The sequence below is a fragment of the Dromaius novaehollandiae genome, chromosome 1 (assembly GCF_036370855.1).
Source record: "Dromaius novaehollandiae isolate bDroNov1 chromosome 1, bDroNov1.hap1, whole genome shotgun sequence".
Lineage (NCBI taxonomy): Eukaryota > Metazoa > Chordata > Aves > Casuariiformes > Dromaiidae > Dromaius > Dromaius novaehollandiae.
The window spans coordinates 127,285,851-127,306,264 of record NC_088098.1 but is presented as its reverse complement, the minus strand read 5'-3'; positions in this window follow the sequence as shown (position 1 = coordinate 127,306,264).

Genomic DNA, 20,414 nt, shown 5'->3' with positions numbered 1-20,414 from the left:
ACTGCTAATCAAATGGAAAAAGAAACCATCCAGTATTTGGTGATGAAAATTGCTTTACAGTGACTGATTGTGCCAATCAATCTTCCCCAAGTAAATCACCACTAAAAGACAGTCGATAATTATAGGATCTTTACTTGTAACTGAGTAAGAAGAGGAATAAAAATAAACTCTCACAGCAAAGCTGTCCTCTTCAGTAAACACAGCAGTTTGCATTGCTTCCAACATGTTGGAAGGAAATTTGGATAATGTGTCCAAGTTGTTTTAGCTTTCAAAAATATAATTCTTGTGCTGATTAGGCTAACACTGGCAAAACTGTCCATTAAAACTAATGTATTCAACAATTTTCACAAGCCATCTACAAGCAGGTTGTGGAATTACTAATTTCTTCATGATTCACAAAACTTTGACAGCTTTTACAAAAACGTGGCCATTTATGGCATTTTACAGTTTAAAAGAATGAGTTTCTCCCCTTTTCCATTGCTCACAAAATTCTCAGATAAAAGTAATTTTTGGAGACCAGTGCCAGCAGGAAACAAATCTTTTTGATAAAATTATTATGAATAAATAAGTATAGATAAATCATTAACGTTGTAAGCCAAGCAAGGCAAATTCACAGTTTGTGAAAAGCCACAATTTTTGTGCCTTCAGCCACAAAAATGTTTCAAGAAATAGAATAGATCAGACTGCAATTAGAAGTATGAGACACAAATACAATGCAAGAACCTCTGCAGAGCAGATCAGAGCTCCCCTATGGGCAAGGCAGAAGCACTAAGTGCTGGAACAGGGAAAGCCTCTGAAGGAGTTGCTCCCATGCCCTCTGTGAACGTTATTTGTCAAAGTTATGCAAAGCTCTGAGGTCTTATTAGACCTAGTGTTTCAGTTAGACAGCACAGACAAAAGTCTCTCGGCTCAGGGGAGCTGGGGAGGCCTCATGGAGCCAGCTACCAGTCAATGTCCTGGGAACAGAATTCCCAAGCTGGGTCGCGGCAACATGCCATCTCTGGGATGACAGTGGAAGCGCTGCAGAGACAGCAAGTTCATACACAGCATATCAATGGCCCGGGCCGCTGCTGTGCTCCCCATTGCTCTGCTGGCTTCTTGCCTGCTTTTAATGTCAAAATAAAGTTCATTTTCAACACCGTCAGCAAGGTACGGTCCAACTAACCAAGTCTTTGGCCATAATCTACCAAGGTAGTTGCAGTCTTGTGGGACACGATAGGCTGAACGGCCTAGGTCAAAGCATACAAAAGCAGGAAATAAATCATTTCAGCTGAAATATTTAGCTGAGGAATGTACTTCCAGACTAATAATGACATTCAGGGTGCACTCAGGAGCCTCTTTGAGAGAAGCTGTCTCACCATCATTAAATTAATGAGGGATGGAGAAGAGTAAAAATGCTTATGTTTACCCAAAGCAAAGTCCCCTCAACCTGGAAGCAGGATCCCGGTAAGGAACCTATCATGCATATCTAATTAACCAGAGGATACTTAGATACTGCAGCAACAAGTGCCACAAAAACTCTAGAAAAGAGAAAGCTCAGAAAAACCTGCAGGCTGTATGTGCCCAACCCTATGCGAGTATCACTCTCAGTTATTATTATAGCTATGACTTTACTGTATAGTCATTCCATTACAATGAAGTGGCAAAACTTCCAAATCCTATTTTTTTTAAATCCGCTTCAAAGGTTGCTACCACCCATAACATTAAAATGCAGATAACATTTTTCTGGATGAATAGCTCACAGTGCACCTTTGTGTCGCTCCATTAGTCTACTTCATTTATCTATCATTCTTGAAGATGGCAGGAAGGTCATATATCTTATTTCCAGCTCCAGAATAAATGCTTCTCTGGCATCTTTGGACCTTTTCTGTCTCCACTTGTGATCTGTAGCTCCTGTATCCCACTGTGAAGATACCACATTACTATGTGAGGGGAAATTTCAAGTAGTCATGAGAGATGTTTTTCCACAAGTTGCAACTATCCATGATGAAAATTTCATAGAACCTCTTCCTTCAGCCATTTCAGAAAGCTCTTTTTTTCCCTTTTATATTTTCTGCTTGGGCTTGATACTACTTCTCAAAGCTCATTAATGACATTCCAGGTATTGAGAAATAAAGTGCAGCATGATTCTTTTACATGAAAGAACTATTTGAATATGTGGGTGCAAAGATTTGTGCCAGCCTAATTTCTAACAGAACTACTTCTCTGCCCTTTTAAGTTTTCCCCTGTGAGGGCATGGAAAACAAGGCAGTTTCTCTATTTTTTTGTATTGGAGTTTCAAGCCAAAACTTTCCCTTCAAAAGGCAGCAGAATTTCCTGTTTCTCTACAATTTAGGATAGGAGTAATGATGCATATTTCCCCTTTGTCCTTGTGGAGCAAGCCAAATGTCACATTTAAAAGCAATATTCAGAGCTGATGAGACTTTTTTCCTGACTGCATTCTCGACTGTCATCTGATGCAAGGTCCACGTTACTGCATATGGATGATGGCATTGACACTTTCTTAGAGGCACCTGTTCTCCTCTTGAGTTTCCATTGCTGCTTACAGTCCTCTCTCAAAGCTGCTGCTGAAAACTGGGTCTGGAAAAAAGACACTTTGCCAACAATTTATAGCCAGCTTAGAGTTCAGATTTGATTTTCGTCGGTGGGCCCTTATTTTTCTCCTTCAAGCTAGTCTTTGACAGTATCTTAAAGACCTAATTATATCCTTCAAAGCCAAAACAATTTACATTTTTAGAGATCAAAAGCCACAGTCTCTCAAGGCACTCCTCTCAGTGTACACAATAATAAGTGGTACATTTCCACCTGTGACAATCAATTATATGCCCTTGTCAATTATCAAGCTCATCCTGCTGATATTGGCAACGAAGTCAAAAAGACCATTAGGCCAGGCAGCACTGGATGAATTAAGATTAAAATCGTTAATGTACAACAGATGGTTGATGTTGACTTGTTGTTATTATTCATGCACCAAAAATGCACATTAGAAGAGTTTTAAGAGTCTCCCTGACACAAAACAAAGGTGAAGAAAATGCATAGTTAAGCCTCGGCCTTCAAAATGTATGTGAAACAGCATACCAAGAACATGCTTCTCTATGTGCTTTAACATACTTACATGGTCAGATTTTAACTCCAAATCTCCAACACTTTGTTGTAGCTTCTGTCATATCCTTACATGACTGTAAGGTATAATCTCAATCAGGTACACTTTGTGCTCCCCACTTGCAGATCCTCCAGGTCCATCAGGCAACTTTCATTATGGACAACAAAGCAATCACTGCAGAGCAGCCTAAAACATTTCCTTTCACAAGGGCTGAGCAAAGCCTGGTGTGCTCTTAATGAAATCAAGAGACGAAGACCTGTAATCATCCAGCCACTAAAACAATCTCCTAGTTTTTCTATTATGGATCAGCTTCAATAAGATATAATATTTTGTTTCATGAAAGATAGCTGTATTGCAATGGAATTCTTCTGATCTTTGCCAGGGAATTTACTTCAGGCTGCTCTCAGATTGCATTCTGTTTTCACAACACATGCACACAGCTCCCTGTAAGAATTTTTCCCATTCTTCCTTTATAAAAACCCCCTTTTCTCTTAATATCCCAAAAGATGAATTCAAATGTTGTGAATATGGCAACTGACAAGTATTCCAGTTCTATTTAAACTCACTATTAAGTGCCTAATCTTACAATATAAATATATTTGAATATATGGAATTAAAATTGATTTGCAGATGAAAAGGCTAAGAAAAATCTGAAATCTTTTAATCTTTTTCATTCAAATTAAGAATTACATCATGAAGCTTTGTTTTTTTTCCTTAAATCCAATGTTAGGCTCCTATCTTCCCATTTAAAAGCAGCATTGGCTTACCAGAATTTTCTATTAAAGTGAACAAGATATTCAGCCACATGGCTCTACTAACTTCTGTAGACAGCAGTAAGCCAGTGCTTGTGAAATGAAGAGAACTAGATACCTGACAAAGAACTCTAGTTCCTGAGGAGCTGGAAGCTTACTTGCACAATACCCTCACAGCATGACGATTCCCCAACTTGAAGACTGAAAAGACCATCTAGTCCACAGCCCACATCAAGTTTATGGCAGGCAATTTCAGCTGAAGAAAGTCTTTAGATGCCTGTAACCTCCTGTTTCCCATCTCCATACAACAGTGAAGCTTCTCCAGATCTCTCAGGCGAACTTACCAAGTGCCAGTGGTGCTGAGAGCACACAAGTTCCCACACTGTATCTGGGGAGCAGGTGGCATATTCCCAATAGTAGCACCATACGCCAATTCCAGTATACATACTGTAATTTTACCATGCAGGTCTAATCGGACTTGCATAACACAGGCTTTTAACGAGGGATTTGTGTAGCTGTTACTGAAATATACTGAAACTTGCTTCCATTTTTTTTTCCACTTAAAAATATGTCTTTTAATCTGCATTAATCTAATTGGATTGCACAGTGCTTCCTTCCAATCTAAGGCTGTAGTGCTTCTGCAGAGCAAAAAAGTCTGCTTTTCCCTCAGTGCCAATGAAGCTTACAGGTAGGCATCAGGAGGAGGGAGAACTTGGGTTTTAAAGCAAACACAGTTGTGGAGATCTCCAGCTCATGCTTTCCATACAAGACAGGTAATGAAAACACTGATATTGTAATGACTTCAGTTTATTTTCTAAGAGACTGAAGTATTGTCACAGAATAATTTACTTCTCATGAAAATGACAGGGGAGTGAATGTGCTGCAGTACGAAAGATACCTCCACGGTTATGGATCATCAGTACTCTGCCATCACAGACTTTTGTTGAAATCCAGCAGGTGCCAACTGGGCCTCTGAGGACTCCTGGGTCAGGCACTGAGGGGAGCCTGTAAAACATACAGACACCAATGCACACACTAATATGCCAGGGGTTTACGTATTTCTTCCGGTCAAAAGAAATTCTTCAAGCACACAGCAGCTTGAATAGCAGATAAGCGCTTTTTAATGTGACAGCTGCCTCCCCTGTACAGCAAATCAAGGATCAAGCTGGGGCCCTTCAGAATAAAAAGCTGAGCTATCCCAAATCAAGGTTAAAAAGCTAAGGCTTCTGAACTTGGGATATAAAACAGTCACATGAGCTTTGGAGTGAGCAGGTGGATCTAAACCACACATTCTTCAACGCCTTATATTGGTGCCTGGTTAGGAGGACATTAGGCACATTTCAAATTCTCATTTAACTAGAAAAAGCCTAACTTTCCTACTTTGCATATTGCTGCACCTACTTCCATGAGACAATTGTGGAGGGACTCACTGTGAGGTTGCTAGCCCTGTATCCCTCTGACAAAATGGAAAGAAAGAGGGCAAGTTTGTAACCTAGTAATATTGATGTTCTTTACTTTGGAATCCCGCATCCGCAGTTAGAAGCACAGTGCACAGCTGATGTATGGGACTCTGAAGTGAAGTGCAGGTAGAGTTATTCCTTAACTACCATTTACTAATGAGCAGAATGGTTTACAGAGTGCCTCTGCGGAGTACTCCAAGGGCTTCTCCACTTACTGCTGCCATAGGTAGCTCGGAGTGTCACAGGCCACTGCACTGTCAGAGATCCCAGCTTTTGGAGAAGGAGAAAAGGAAGTCTTGTCATGCTGTGGATGGGCCTTAGTACAGGCTTTTTTGATGAATGTTAAATGGGAAAAAAGAGGGTCTTTGTGTTCTCTGTGCTTTCTGCTGAGTGTAAAAGTAACAGCATAGGAAGGACCAGTGTGAGTCGTGGGCGACTGGTGGAACGGGGTTGTGCGTGTTCAGAGCCATGGCTCTGTCCCCTGTTCAGGAACAGGTTGATAGCTGAGCTTTTGTGTCAGGAAAGTAACTTGTGCCAAGAAATGGATTTGAAAACTTTTCTTCTTCTGTGAGGCAAGGATAAGAAGATAACTCAATCACAATTCAGTCACTGTTTTTTCCCCACAGGCAACCATTTTCTGAAGGCACATCATTACCATCTAGCCCACAGGGAAGTGGTAAGGGAGACAGTGCCCAACAGAGAAGCAATACTGTGCTGAGGCATGCAGCAGCTTTCTATAGTATTTTAAGTTATCCATACATTCTAATGCACAACTAAACTAAAAGAAAAAAAGTTTAAAAATTACTAATATATTCTCAGCTCAACAACGAACAGTAAGACTTCAGTCCAAAAGCACTGCACACAGGATTTTTTCATAACAAGAAAACCTAAAACTTTGTATTCAGATCTTAAATGCTGAAACTCTTATGGAGAATATACAAGTGGACCTCAGCACAAGACAAAAGCCCATTGAAATCAAGATATATATGAAGTTTTGCTGAAGTTAATTGGTACAGAATCAGCATTTGTTCCTTGCTTCATGAGGGCTGACTTTCAAACAAGAGTTTTATTTAGTTTTTATTTTTAAGATAATTTATATAGAAGGTGACTTTTTAATGCAGGAAATGATAGATTTAAAAAATATGTTCAATATGGAAAGTATGCTATGCTGTGAACTAAATCTAACGTGATGGTGGCCTAAGCACAACTTGCATTAAAAGATTTAAACACTTCAGTAAGACTTTTTTTGGTGTATTCTACTACTTCCAAATCTATAGCTTCCGTTGTACTGTCTCCTCTGTTTTCGCGCATTATGCTTTGCTCTGAAATCTAACCAAAAGGAATCAAGATATTCATCCAGCAGCAATTTACAGATCAAAATATGGAGAAATGCACAACACTTTTACAGCTTCCAGAAATATAATTAGAATTTGGAAGAGTGATGGGTATGTGAAATGTTAATATGTGATAATGACAAGTTAATGGGTTTTTGCAGTGAATCTCTGATTTTGCTGGTCTTCACTGTTAACTGTCCTTTGGAAGCCACTGAAACACTGAATAGTGATGTAAACTTTTTTTCCATTAAACCTTTTAAACACTTATGCAGCTTAGGATCTTATTTACATTTTTAATACCAAAGCTTATAGAGATGGTAATAATACAGTAGAGAAAGTAATTAATAGCTTCATTAAGTTCATCCAAACACAGCTTTTGCGATGTCATAATAAACTATTTATTCTACAACCAATATCAAGTCATTTAGAGCTTAGATTTCACCAACCTTGAAGCTGTTATTTGAATGGTAGAACTCTCTTCTAAATCTACTACATTATCACTGAAAAGTTACCTAAAATACTGCCAAAACTAGAAGACCACAACTTAAGAAGGTCAAAATACCAGACTCAGCAGACAGAGCCTAACAACTTACAGTGCTTTTGCTTTCCTAGTACTTTTGACAGTATATCCTGAAGGGATAGTATTTCTTGCACACATCATGCATTCAGGTTAAAAAGAAAAAAAACCCTAAAAATCTGCTCCTCCCCAAAACACCACACAATATATTTCTGTTTCTTAAATGTTGAGAACTGTATGGATGCTTTTTAATTTTCAAGCTTCTATGAAAAACAACACTTCTCTCTACAAACAATTACTTACTTAAATCCATAAATTTTTACAGCTACTGAATAGCAGTATATGAGTTTAGAGGTCTGAACCAAGCACTCAGACTAGAGTATTGAAAGCAAGTTTTTGCAAATGGCCTTTAGTGCTATGGTAGTAATTCATACGAGATCAGAACATATCCTAGTCTGCAGGTTTTCAAAGTCTGCACCTGTAAGTAACTAGTGGTCAACTTGAACATGTTTTAAACAATACAGGAATATGAGATTTTGCTATGGTTTCTATAATGAATGAGTATGTATGTTTCATCAAAGCTATTAACACTAGCACATACATATTAAGATGAAAAAACTAATAAGGAAATAAACCAATAAAATGATTCTGGAATACTTCAAAACTCTGTGAAAATGGATTAGGACTCAGTACAAGAGATGACACCACAGCATAAATGGTTTTGTGATTACAGGATTAAGAAAGTATTGACTTCCATTCTCTATAACAAGATGAATAATAATGCATTTGCTACAACCATCAATAACTAACATGATCATTTCACTAAACTTGCATACTAAAAATCTTTAAAGCAATTTGCTATTAAAAAGAAAGTGAAAAAAAAAATTAAAAAAGAGCAAAAGAGAGAAATGGAGCCAGCAAATAGTGCTGCTGGGCAGAAAGCAGAACATGAGAGACTGAGAGGAACAGCATGCATTGAGGTACACTCATAATGTGCTTTCTTTTCAATAAATTGTGTACTTTGTCATTTTTAATGTTCACATCTCCTTTAACAGGGTAGCAATAACTTTCTTAAAGCTTCCCAATAATATCAGAACCCCAATACAACCCCAAATCACTCACATCTAACACACAAAATAAATTGACTGGTATTCTACTTTAGGGAAAACACAAAGATGAAGTTCCAGTTCTCTGAGTTAGGATACATACAAATAATCCCTCACCACCTCTCATTTAAGAGCCAAAACTCCTTTAAGCAGCCCAACTTCAATTCAGCCAAAGCACTTAAATGCATGTTTAATTTTCAGTGCATGCAGTTCCAGGGGGGAGTAAACACGTGCTTAGATGAACTGATAAAATGCAGTCTGTATGTGCTCCAGCTGCAAAACTTACTGGCCTTTAAAAAGGAATGAGAGGGCTGATCATTTGTTTGTGTCCCTGACTCTAAAAAACACCTGAAAAATGTCCACCTTAAAGTCCCACATTACTAATAACAAAACAAACAGACAAAAACTAACACCATTCTTTCATTCCAGTTGTCAGTTAACTACTAGAGGCAAAAGCTGATGTTCTATGAAGTAGGTGCTATCCCATGTAATAGCTGGCTTCATGCAGGTTATTGCTATTATAAACCATACTCAACTGTTTAGAAAATCAATTGTGTATTGAAAAAAACCCTTTAGAATGTGTGCAACAGCTTCCTTGGCAAATTGGTTGCTTGCTGACAATTAGTGACTGATTCTCTCATATACAGAAGGTGGGACTTGCACTACTACTTTTACAGTGGTAAGCTGACTGCTTGTATTTCTAAGCTTTGCGGTTTCATACTATCAAAGTATGATTAAAAACACTTTGAAGTCATATTTTTCAGGTGGAAAAATCAGTTTCGAGTCACTCAATTTAGGATATTTGCAGAAAATTATAATAGCAGAGACTGATATCTGGTATGTGAAACATTTTTTCTATGACAGAAATCTTTCCAAGCAAATACAAATGGAGAAAAATGTTGGCAGCAATCTAAAGGTTAATCAGAATTCCGTGTACATATTTAATGCAACATTTAGAAAGAGTGCAGAGCTGAGTGAGTTACTAATTATCCAGGGGTTTGGGGGATTTGCATTTTCTTTCCTTGTACTGCTTCAGTAATGCGCTATTCATTTTGCTTCTAAGTTAGGTTAAAGTGTAGTCTAAAAGCTATTGCATCTCCTGCCTTCCTTGTTAAAAAATTTATGAGATCTATATTTCACCATCTATCAGTATGCCTTTTCATCTAGCCAGATGACAGGAAGCTTGGTGCATTAGAACTTGTCTCCATCTGTTCTCTCTGTCTAACTACTAGGAAAACACAGTATAGAGATTAGGGAAGTGTGAAGCACGTGTAGCTGGCTTTAATGGACATTGTGAAATCTCAGTACTTCTAACATGTATTAAGCCATCGGTCAACAGGTATAAGACAGTATCTTATCCTACTGGTCCATATCAGGGTGAATTCTCTGCTAACGAGGGACTGTGATAGCAATAATATTATATCCTTACTGGGGCTATTATTTATGATTACTGTTTATATAGGTTGTCTCAGAGCTATCAGTTATGGAAATGCAGACTGGAAAAATACATAGCAACAGTGGCTTCTGTGTGACAATACTAGCCATGTTTTATCACAACACATTGAGTCCCTTGTCTTTAAAAAAAAAGAATGCAATTCCTTTTCTCCCACTAGATGAGTAACCAGGAGGTATTCATGATTAGGTGAAATCAGAAACATTTTTCTTTTCCAGTTAACCTATTAAATTAATGATCTCATGAATACATAACAGCCTTTATATTATGAATAGAACTAACCAGTTATAAGAAGAAAGAAACACATTTTATGCCTACATCTTATGATAAACTGATCTATAGATATATCTCTATTTCTGTATGTAATAAATGTGCACACATATAAAAAAAGCTTTCGGCACAGCATAGCTTACCTGTGTTTCCTGCACAAGCTTTGATTTCCACCTTTGATAATAAGTGACAGTAAAATGGTCTGATTCAACATTCTCTTAAACACAGCTGTACTGAACAACTAATTCATAAAAAATGAACTCTTCAGTAGTTCAGTTGAGAAGATTTGCACTGGAGCTTGCTACCCTGGCTGATCAAAGAGACAGGTATCTAAACCTTTAATGGCAAACAAAATACATTTTGTGAGTTTCTGAATCTTCTGGACTGAAACATCTCACTCAGAATCAGGGATTGGATACTTTTTGAATGTACACCCTTACAAGGAGAAAACACGCCGATTAAAGAGAAAAGAGGAGAGAGGGGAGAATCAAACATGAGATCTGTTTGGAGTCTCAAAAGCTCAGTGAATTCATACCTATACGAGACCTAAATTTCACAATCAACAAGTTCTCTAGAAACATCTGGGGTGCTGGGACTGTGATCCTGAGGAGTAAGTGATCAGTTTTCATCACGGCACACACTGCTGTGATGCAATGTGCTCATTTCCATCCAATGTAGATGAATAATGTGTTGCTTGCAGATGATAAGGGAAGTATTTAAGGTTGTTGAAAGTAAAGACTAAAGGAGTAAGAAAGGTTCTCCCACCAAAGCTTAGGCAGATGGCTTGGACAAAGCAGAGTGAATATAAATGGAAGGGAAAACTCTACTGAAAGCTTTACGATGCTATTGTGTACAGAGAAGGGACAGCCCCGCACTGAATGTAGGGGTAGCTGAGCCTCACGTTCCCTCTTCATCCTCCCCTGGGATCTTCCTCTCCGGCTGCTGGGCCTCAGAGCCTGTCTGAGGTGAAGATACCTGAGCCAGTCCCACACCGAGTGGGCTTTGGGCGGGCAAGGTGTCCTCTCCCTGACTTTGGTGTTGTACATGGAATCTGTTCATGCCTCTGAGCAGGAGCCACTGAGCTAGACCCACTTCAAACAGGATTAGACACAGCAATTAAAATGCCAGCAACTGCTCTTTATGAGTCTATCTACAAGGGAAGGAATTTGGGAGGATGGGAGTAGGAAGCTGATGCAGATATTTCTATTCTAGTCTCTGCATGGGTTTTCAATGCAAATACAATTAGTAAATCTAAATTACCTTAGTTGGGGATACATAAATCATTGCAAGCAATTCAGCAGGTAAATTTGACCAGGAACTTAGTGGGTTTGTTTGTTTGTTTGTTTTTTATCAGAACACATTAGTTGACAGGGTTTATTTCAAATAACTTCCATTTGGTAAAAATGTCAAAGCTCACTGGTTTGCCATTTTCCAAACAGAAAAAAATCTGATTATTTCAAAATCAAATTATCTTTCGTTTTGAAGCTTATTTGTAGCAAGAATTAAATCAATGAAAAGAGATTATGACTGAGAGATCCTTATACTTCAGACCAGTAGACATCTACTGATCTTGTTACATGACACTGTTTCATCATCTCTGGCCCAGAGAGAAAAGTCAGCTGATAAATATCACATATACAGTCACAGGCAAAGATGGAAACAGAATCCAATTTTATTAATTTTAGTAGGCCACCACTCCATAGCATTCTCACTCATTGTACAGATAGGTCTACACCTATGCTTGGGTCTATGTTAGATGCATAAACCACTTTGTTATATAAGTAAAAATCTGAATTACGAATCTACTAACTCCAGATTTCAGGTTAATGCTGAAAGAAGTTTTCTTCAAAACCCAGACTTCTGTACTGAGGTCGGAGTCCTAGGGTTTTTTTAAGTTCCCTGTATGATTGCTATTTCTTATGAGGTGCAAAAATATATCTAAAGGCATACAAATCTGAATTTTAAGACTTCTGTTATGACTTACGATATAAAGTGAAAAATGATTCATGACTATGCCTCAATGTAATCTACCCAAAAGAAAAGAAAAGCCCTATTCACCGATTCCCTGAATCACTGCCTGCTTGCTTAAGCTTAGTAGCTTGGTGTTCAACGCCTGTGGACACAGAGATAACACTCTTTCAGCCCTCCAAACATGTTATGTCAGATTGCATCATGTCATATGTGAAGTGACTTAATGCGATGTGACACAGCGTAGCCCAGCGCTGTGCCTGGCATTACAAACTGAGAAGAAAATTGAAGGGACTCTCAGCCACAATCCTGGTGATTTGAATCCCTCGCTCAGGCGACAATATTGGGCTCATACATGACATTGATTTTAAGCAGGCTTTCCTATTCATGTCATAGGGTTCTGATAGAAATCGATGGCACAACCTCAAACTGGTGATGAATATTTTCTCCCATGACTTGGCCACATTGCAGAAACCAAAGAACAAAGGGAAGAATCACTTTACATCTGTAGTCAAACACATTGCACAGAATATTTTACTACTTACTTGAAGCAGCTCTACTGTAACCCAACACAGACAGCTAAATTTTCAGCCTTGAAATTAGTAGCAGCTTGCTCACATGCAAACTGACATGATTACTTGTTTAGCAAGTAGCACACGATGCTTACCAGACTCCTAGTCTGACTTCAGTGATTCAAAGAAGTACATCTATTGTGTTGCTACTGCAGTATTGATTCCTACTTTTTCCTAGTAGGCACCTGAGTATTTTGCAAATCCCTGCTGGAGAAAGATTGAGCTAGAAGTCCATCACAAGCACATCAACCAGCCTTTCTTGTCACTACTTCTATCAGATAGTAATTACCCAGACAAATCTGGCAAATCTACCCAAACTTCTTGGCAATTTGCTAGAAGCAAAGTTCACTGTCCTCTTCTTCCCCCCCCCCCCCCCCGCCCATTTCTCTCCCCCACCTTTTTCTTTTCGTTTTAAATTGTTTGAGGGGCTGAACTATGTAATGTCAGCTCAGAGGTTTCTACTTTCCTTAATTTTCCTCTCCATGCCTGACCCTTCCACACGTAAACTAAAATGAGAGATGCAGTATTCTTCCACTTGGATTACCAGCTTTAGAGAAGCTTCATAAAGACTCAGATGCTGACACATCACTACAGATTTAACAGCACCAGTAAAGGAAAATCTTTCACCAATGGTGTTGTCACCTCACTTACTGAGGGAAATACAGGTTATAATGCTTCCATCAGTTTGCCAAATTAGGAAGGCATGGCTTTCCCAATGAAGCGAGGTTAGCAGATTTGTAGATGGTGCATCTCCTGCTACCTAAATAGGGAGGCTTATCCATGTGTGTTGATTACATAAATGTAAATGGTATCTTTGCCAATATATTTCCTCACACATGGCTGCCCAGAGATCTTCAAATTAAGGGTCCTATCTGATTTCATAGATAAAATACAGAAACTGATGGTAACAGGATCAGCTCCAAAGAGGAAAGGAAAAATATCCATCTATGGATAACTTCGTTAGCTTATCACATTCTAACTAATTCCTGCTGGGTTTTTCTTGGGGGGGGGGGGCTGTCTTTTTCTAAAGTAATCTAAATATCTTCTGTTTCTAGGGGGTGTTTCTCTGTGTAATGTACAAGGGTTTTTTTAAGACTCCATTCCCATGTGTCTTACAAACTGTTGGAGTCTGTGTTCAAAATTACTTCCTGAAATTTCTTTCAGTGATTAGGGCAATTTATCTTATGCAAATTGTGCTCATGCCAGCACTAAGTGAGCTGACTAATGCAAGAGAGTGACATTGTAGGACTGGCATCTCAGAAACTTGATTAATAACTAGGGTTAGTATTTTACACTCTGTCCTATCAAAGACAGCAATTCCTGGCTTAGGAGATGGAGACTTTGTATGTCAGATAGCTTACAAAAAGTGCATAAAAGAAACAAACAGAGTTTAGTAGAAATTCAGACTTTAGGTTTGCTACTAAATACTGTTGCATTTCTTACTATCCCTGTTCAGACATTTAACTACTGGACTTAGATCCTTTGTGTAACAGACTGGCACTCTCCTCCTAGGTATCTAGGTCAGTGAAACATAATTGCTTCTAAATTTATATAGATTAAATAATATGCAGAAAACTTCTTTCTCCCCCTTTGGACTACGTAATATGACAATACTTCATGGTGACTCCTTGCAGTATTAAAGCTAAAAGCTTAAATCTCTCACATAAGTAGGAGTTTTCTGGGGCAAGGTCTTTAGAAAGAGGTAGGGTTTCAGCAGTAAATGAGGAGCCAGAACCAACTGAGTCCTAATGCTGTCGCTACTGCCTTTCCAGCCAGTAACAAGCCACAAGTGTGTTTTCAAAAGAGACTGTTGATTTAAAGAGAATATAGAATACAGAAAATAGAGACTGCTGCTAAACACTGTCTTGTGTTTAACTTCAAGCATTGCTGGTGTTTGTTTAGTCAAGCACTCAAAACCAGTGGCCACTTTTGAAAATTTTGGCTCCAGCCTCTTTATGCCTCAGGGTTTTCCTCCTGTTAGCATAGGATGATGTTAGGTATCTGATGAAAAGTTTGCAAGGATTAGAGCTAGCAAGGTGCTTTGAAGTTAGGCTTGTGTATGTGGTCACCTGTTTTGATTGCTTTGTTCTGTTATTCTGCCTTAAAATTTATTTTTATGTGGAAGTAAATCTCTTCATCAGACCTTCTCACAGTTAAAGAAAATCCACACTGACAGAAGGTGGGAAAGGCTCCCAAAGCCCATATGTTATACAGCATGTTTCTTGCATAAATATGTCATGGGTATTTTAGTAACCTGCTGCCTTCTGGCCTGTGATGTATTCAGCCTTCCATTGTTTGCACGGAGAGCCAGAGCCGGGGCGGGGGAGCAGGACAACCCACAGAGGCAAGTCTGATACGCTGCTGCCTTGTCAGGTCAAATTCATCCTGGGGGGGAAAGCAGTCACTCTCTGATTTGCAGATGTGCTTAATACTGTGAACCACAGTATTAAGTCATATGCCACAATAGCACTTGCTGCAAACCTCAGAAACAAAGCAGAACAACAGCTAGTTTTGTGACAGTTCAGGCAGGAGAATCCCCTCATGCTCCCCTCAGCCTTCACCATGTATTCTATTTGTATGCTAAAGATGAGACTGAATTTAAATTCACAGCTTTGCTTTCTTTCTTTAAATTGGGCATTCTGAAACATGAATATTGGAGGAAATAAATGTTATTTACAGCTTTGATTTATAGTGTTTAACCATCATCTAATCCAGGAATGTGAATTTGTTGTCTGTTTAGTTACCACTTGTAAGTCCTTATTTATCAGCAGAAACCACACACTTTTAATTTAGTGTGTTAATTTATAGACCTTGCCCAAATCTTATTTAACAGACTGATTTATAAACATTAGACAGAATGATCCAAATGATAAGTGTTAACTTTGCCATCAGATTTATGCATTCCGACTATGAACATGGCTGTATTTCTTTGGTTGGTTTACAAATGATAACATTAATTAGTTCTCTAGCTGTCTGATTAGAAAATACCTTCTATCCTGGCCATTAAGCTCTGATTTATCTTTTTGATGTATAACTATGACCCATAATTTGTTTCCACAGAGTTCTGATTTATTAATGCAATGTGCTAAATTTTACAACATAATTTTGAAAAGGTCTGAAATAGGTGTAAAAAAAAATTGTGACTGAAAAATAATCCTTGGGAATAGAAAGTAGGCTTCATCACAGTTTTGCTGTGAAGCTTAAGGAAACTATCTAGAGTTCTTGCCAGGAAAGTTTTCCTCATCTCCTCTGTCTTTTTGCATAAAAAGCATCCGGATTTTAAAGCACTTGCAACTGGCTGCCAGAGACAGACACGTAATGCAGCTGTTACTAATGCTGAGTTCCAATATTTGATCTGACTGAACTGAGACAATTAGAGGCAATTGAATTCAACCTATGGAGCAGTGACACACTTTGGTTTCAATACACCAAGCTTTGCTCCAGTGTTCTGCCTTTTCTGGAGAACGACAGAAGCGTTTTTTGACTTAATGGGCTGCTCAGAAAGCTGAAGCTACTTATTGGATGGACTGTTAATTATACAAGTTATTCACTCGTTCTCCCACAAACTGCTGGATTTACGTTTATCAGTATTGTGCTCTCACCTACTAAGTGTTGAGTTACTGCTTTCTGGCAAAGACACTTGCTGCTCTAGGGATCCTGGACAGGGTTAGAAAGTGCTGGGTAGGGATTAGTCTGGCAGAATAATGACCTTCCAAGGCCTCTTGGGCTCAGCAAGGGGGATTTTACGGTTCTCATAAATATTACACAAAATTGGTTGATCCTTTCTGTTTATTTCCAAAGTTCTTCTTTCTCTTTTCATCTGCTGGACCTTTTGGGTAGGTTCCCACCAAGCATTATATTCTGGAAAGGCTCATTATTCTTTTGAAATAAGCCTACAACCATTGGTGCAAATAAGAAGAGGGCTATTTGTCTGCGCACATGTTCCGCTAGGGCCAAATCCCAATTCCGTTGAGATAAACAGATTTTTGCCATTGATTTTAATGTGCTTGAACTTTGGATTTTGGAACTGGATCTTCTATCCAGATACTTATGTGGGATATAATATGTAACTGTTAAATAATGTCGCCTCCCTATGACACCATTTCAATGACACCAGGACTCAAATGACACTAAAAGGCTGTTTGTACAAAATGTTGTTGAGATCAGTCAAATGGACCAGCAAAATAACATGGCAAAGAATCCAAACCACTCCTAAATTTACAAACTCCTCTCCTCCCCAAAACCCTCATCATCTAGATATAATAATACATTCCTTGGTTTATTTCATCAAAATAATTACTAGATGAATATTTGTAATATAATATTGCTTTTCTGAAAGTGAACCTTTCCCTGAAATCAGTGGAGGATCCGTGTCTCTCCACTTGTGTGTGTATAAAACCTTTCAGCTTGATTAGAGGATTTGGGGGCCACTAAAAAGCACAGAGCGTGTTAGAGGCATCTCTTTTTGCTAATGAGATTATAAAATGCTGCTTTCAGTCACATGTAACCTGTCCAAAGTTTAGTAACTAAGCCTGACATATTTCAAGTTGGTTGTCAGTCTCAAAAGTCTGGGAGAAAATTTACTTAAAGCAGCCCAGCCATTTTTGGAACTGAGGCTACAGAAAAATATTCTGCCCTTTAAAATTCTGTCAAATTGTTAGTAAGCAGATCTAGGAGCCCTATGTTTTGGGTTTTCACTCTTGGCAGAAGAGGAAGGGTCTTGGCTTTTGCATCTGGTATGTGCCTAGATGGAAAAAAAATATAAATATTAATATAGAAACAAATATATAAAAATATAATTCCCCATACATAACTAACACAGACTTGTTTGGCTTTGCTACTCCTGGAAAGCTAGTTCTGAGTCAAGAAATGGGACAAATTAATGTGACCCCATGCTCTACACTTAAATAATTATAGAGTCTCTTGTTCTTGAGCGAGGATATTTAGAAGTAATTTGAGATTTCTGTGGGTATCTCTACACTATTAAATAAAAGAAGGAGAAAAGCTGAGTACTGTACCCCAGTCCTCCAAACTGACTACTCCAACCAGAATATACAATTTGATGGATTGCTCATTCCAGGACAGTATGGAAAGATTACACCATGTTTGGTTCCATCACCTAAAAAGTCTTCCAGCACCATCTCTTCAGGCTCTGTGTCCTAAAACATAGCTATATATCCTTTTGTTATGCCCCACATCATGCAACACATATCCTCCATGTGACACTACAAAACAACTCTCTGATGAGCTGCAGCAGAGCCCACATTCCTTTCAAATCTTTGGGCTGCAAAAAAAAAAAAAAAAAAAAAAAAAAAAAAAAAAACCACAGAAAAAATAATCCTTTTGTCTAAGACCACAGGAGACCACAGTGTCTCACAGGAGGGAGCCAGGGCCCCATGCTGTGTTGCAGACCCAGATCGTCTGCTCCAGAGGGATCTGGTCTTAAGCATTGTAGACACAAGCCAGCCCAGGCTACTTGGCCTTGGAGCCAGAAATCAGTCCCTAGTCCTCTTTTATTTAGCAGCACACGCAGAGTCAAGCTGTGTTGTGCAGTATGAGACACCTCCTTAGAGTTCAGTAGTTTCATTCCCATCTTCTTTGAATATTCATGGACCTCTCATGTGTGTCTTGCTTTCAGAGTACCCTTACACCATAGGCACAGCATGAGTGATCTCGTTCCATCCCACATCAAATAGGAGGGAGCTGCAATGACTGCAATGACTTGTAATAGGTACTCTGGTAAGTGCTGACACCACAGCTCAGAGATGGGGATCCTGTCCCTGTCACATTCAGAAGCATTGCCATTGCCAGCTGATGTACAAAAAAACAACCAGAGGATAGGCAAGAACAGCAGAGGAAGGAAGGCAAGGAGAGGAGAAAAAGCTGTTCCAAACCAGATGATTTTGTCCCTGCTGGGCATGCCCCAGCTTGTGACTACAGTCCTGCTCCGACCCATGGAAAGGTTGGAAATTTGAGCAAGAAGGCCAGTGAAGGACTGCTGCCTGGAGAGGATGCAGTAGGAAAGAACAGAAAAAGGACGAAATTGGTATTGGGACTGAGATAGTTGGTAGTTACTTCAATTAAGCCAGTCATGTAGGTCCTTTATAGTCAATGCCAAGAAACAGACACTAGCAGAGCACAATTTCTCTCAGCCTAAACCAGACATCTAAAATAGGTCAAATGCGTACTCTCCTAGACATTATTACAGAAAGAGTTTAGAAGACCAGCCCCAGACAGACATTTGCACTGCAGAAACTGAAGTTAGGTGAGATGAATCCCATGTGTTCGGACTGCCAAGGGGGAAACCAGGAAGGACTCAGGGCTGGGAAAGATCAGCCATGACGGGCTAGAAAGGATGGGTCAGAAAAGGATCAAACTTTGGGAGAATGAGAAGGAGAGTCCCTGTCACTGGAACGTTGCTCTTTAGAGTCAGGACCAGACCCTCACAGTCCTGAGTCTCACCCTTCCTTTGCTGTTCAGTAAATGCCTGTGAAACTCACTGTCAAAGCTATTTCTGGCTAACACCAGCAACACTGCTGTTAGTGGTAACTACTCCATTAGCTTAAGTGACATGTTCAGCTGTTTTAGAGATTCCCAATCTACCGTTGACCCATGCGAATATCAACATGAATCCACTAGATGAAATTATTTTTTAAAAACAAGGAAAAACAAAACAGCAAATAAATTACACACATGCACAGAAATACACTAAAGAACACTATCCATTTCCACAAGCTTAATAACATCCTTTTAAGGTTGTTTGTGTGTGCAGTAATGGTTTAAATTTGCCTGGCTCTTGAGCATGGTATTGTAAATATCTAAAATAAGACTGAGATTTCAATGAATATCTACCACCTCAAAGCTATATAATGGTATTCAAATCCAAAAACTGAACAGAGCTGTAAAATTCATTATTAGCATCTTTGTAACACTGTTGCACAACAAAATAAACTGAACCCTTCCTCTAGACCATCATCTCTGCCTGTCTCCAGACTGTTTATGAAGAACCATGTACTGTACTCCAATCCTTCAATAGTGCCCATGTACTCGTTAAGGTAATTTTCTTTGCCTGAAAAACCTACTACATTTTACTTGTCCTCCTCTTCATTTAGGCAGTCTCAATTCCATAGTGCCAAAATTGACTCAAAGTCCAATGTATGTAAGCACAGTGGCTGACTGTCACCCTTCTCCAATGCTAATGGAGCTTTTAATTCCTTTGTTAACCCTTTGAAAATGCCAAGTAAAGATTTACAATCTCCCTGTCCCTGCAGGGCCTCTGAAAAGGAAACCATCCAGATGGCAAAACACAGTTGTGCAGTAACCATCTCCCACAACTGCCAAATGCGGGAATGTGCTAAAGGCACTGAATGCTCAGCACAAGAAATTTCACAACTCATTAGCAATGTCACATCAAAATAATAAAGAACAAAAAACAAACTGAAACCCAGCAGGCCGCAATCCCAGGGGTTAGCTGGCAGTAGCCTAGATGAGAATTCAATGTCATGATTTGCACAATGTTTCTTGACCACTGTTTTGCACTATAAAAATGTTACAAACCTAACTCTGCAAAAAAGTTGCATACAATTATTGACTCAGTCACCTTCTGAGGACACAGCCGCTGAAGGGTTTAGCGCTCCCCCAGTATCTTTTCAAGAATTAGACTCAGAAGCTGAATTAGTCGATTCTTCTCCCCCCTCCCCCCTTCTCAGAAAGAAGGTACAGCCAGACTGGCTGCTTTTGCTACTCTAATTTTCATATTAATCTTTCCTGAAAGAATGCTGGGGGAGTGTGAAACTGATTTTAAACTCCTTTTGGCAAGAATCATCATCAACTGAGCTCTGGGAAATCTGAAATTCTTTCCCCTAAAACTCCTTACTGT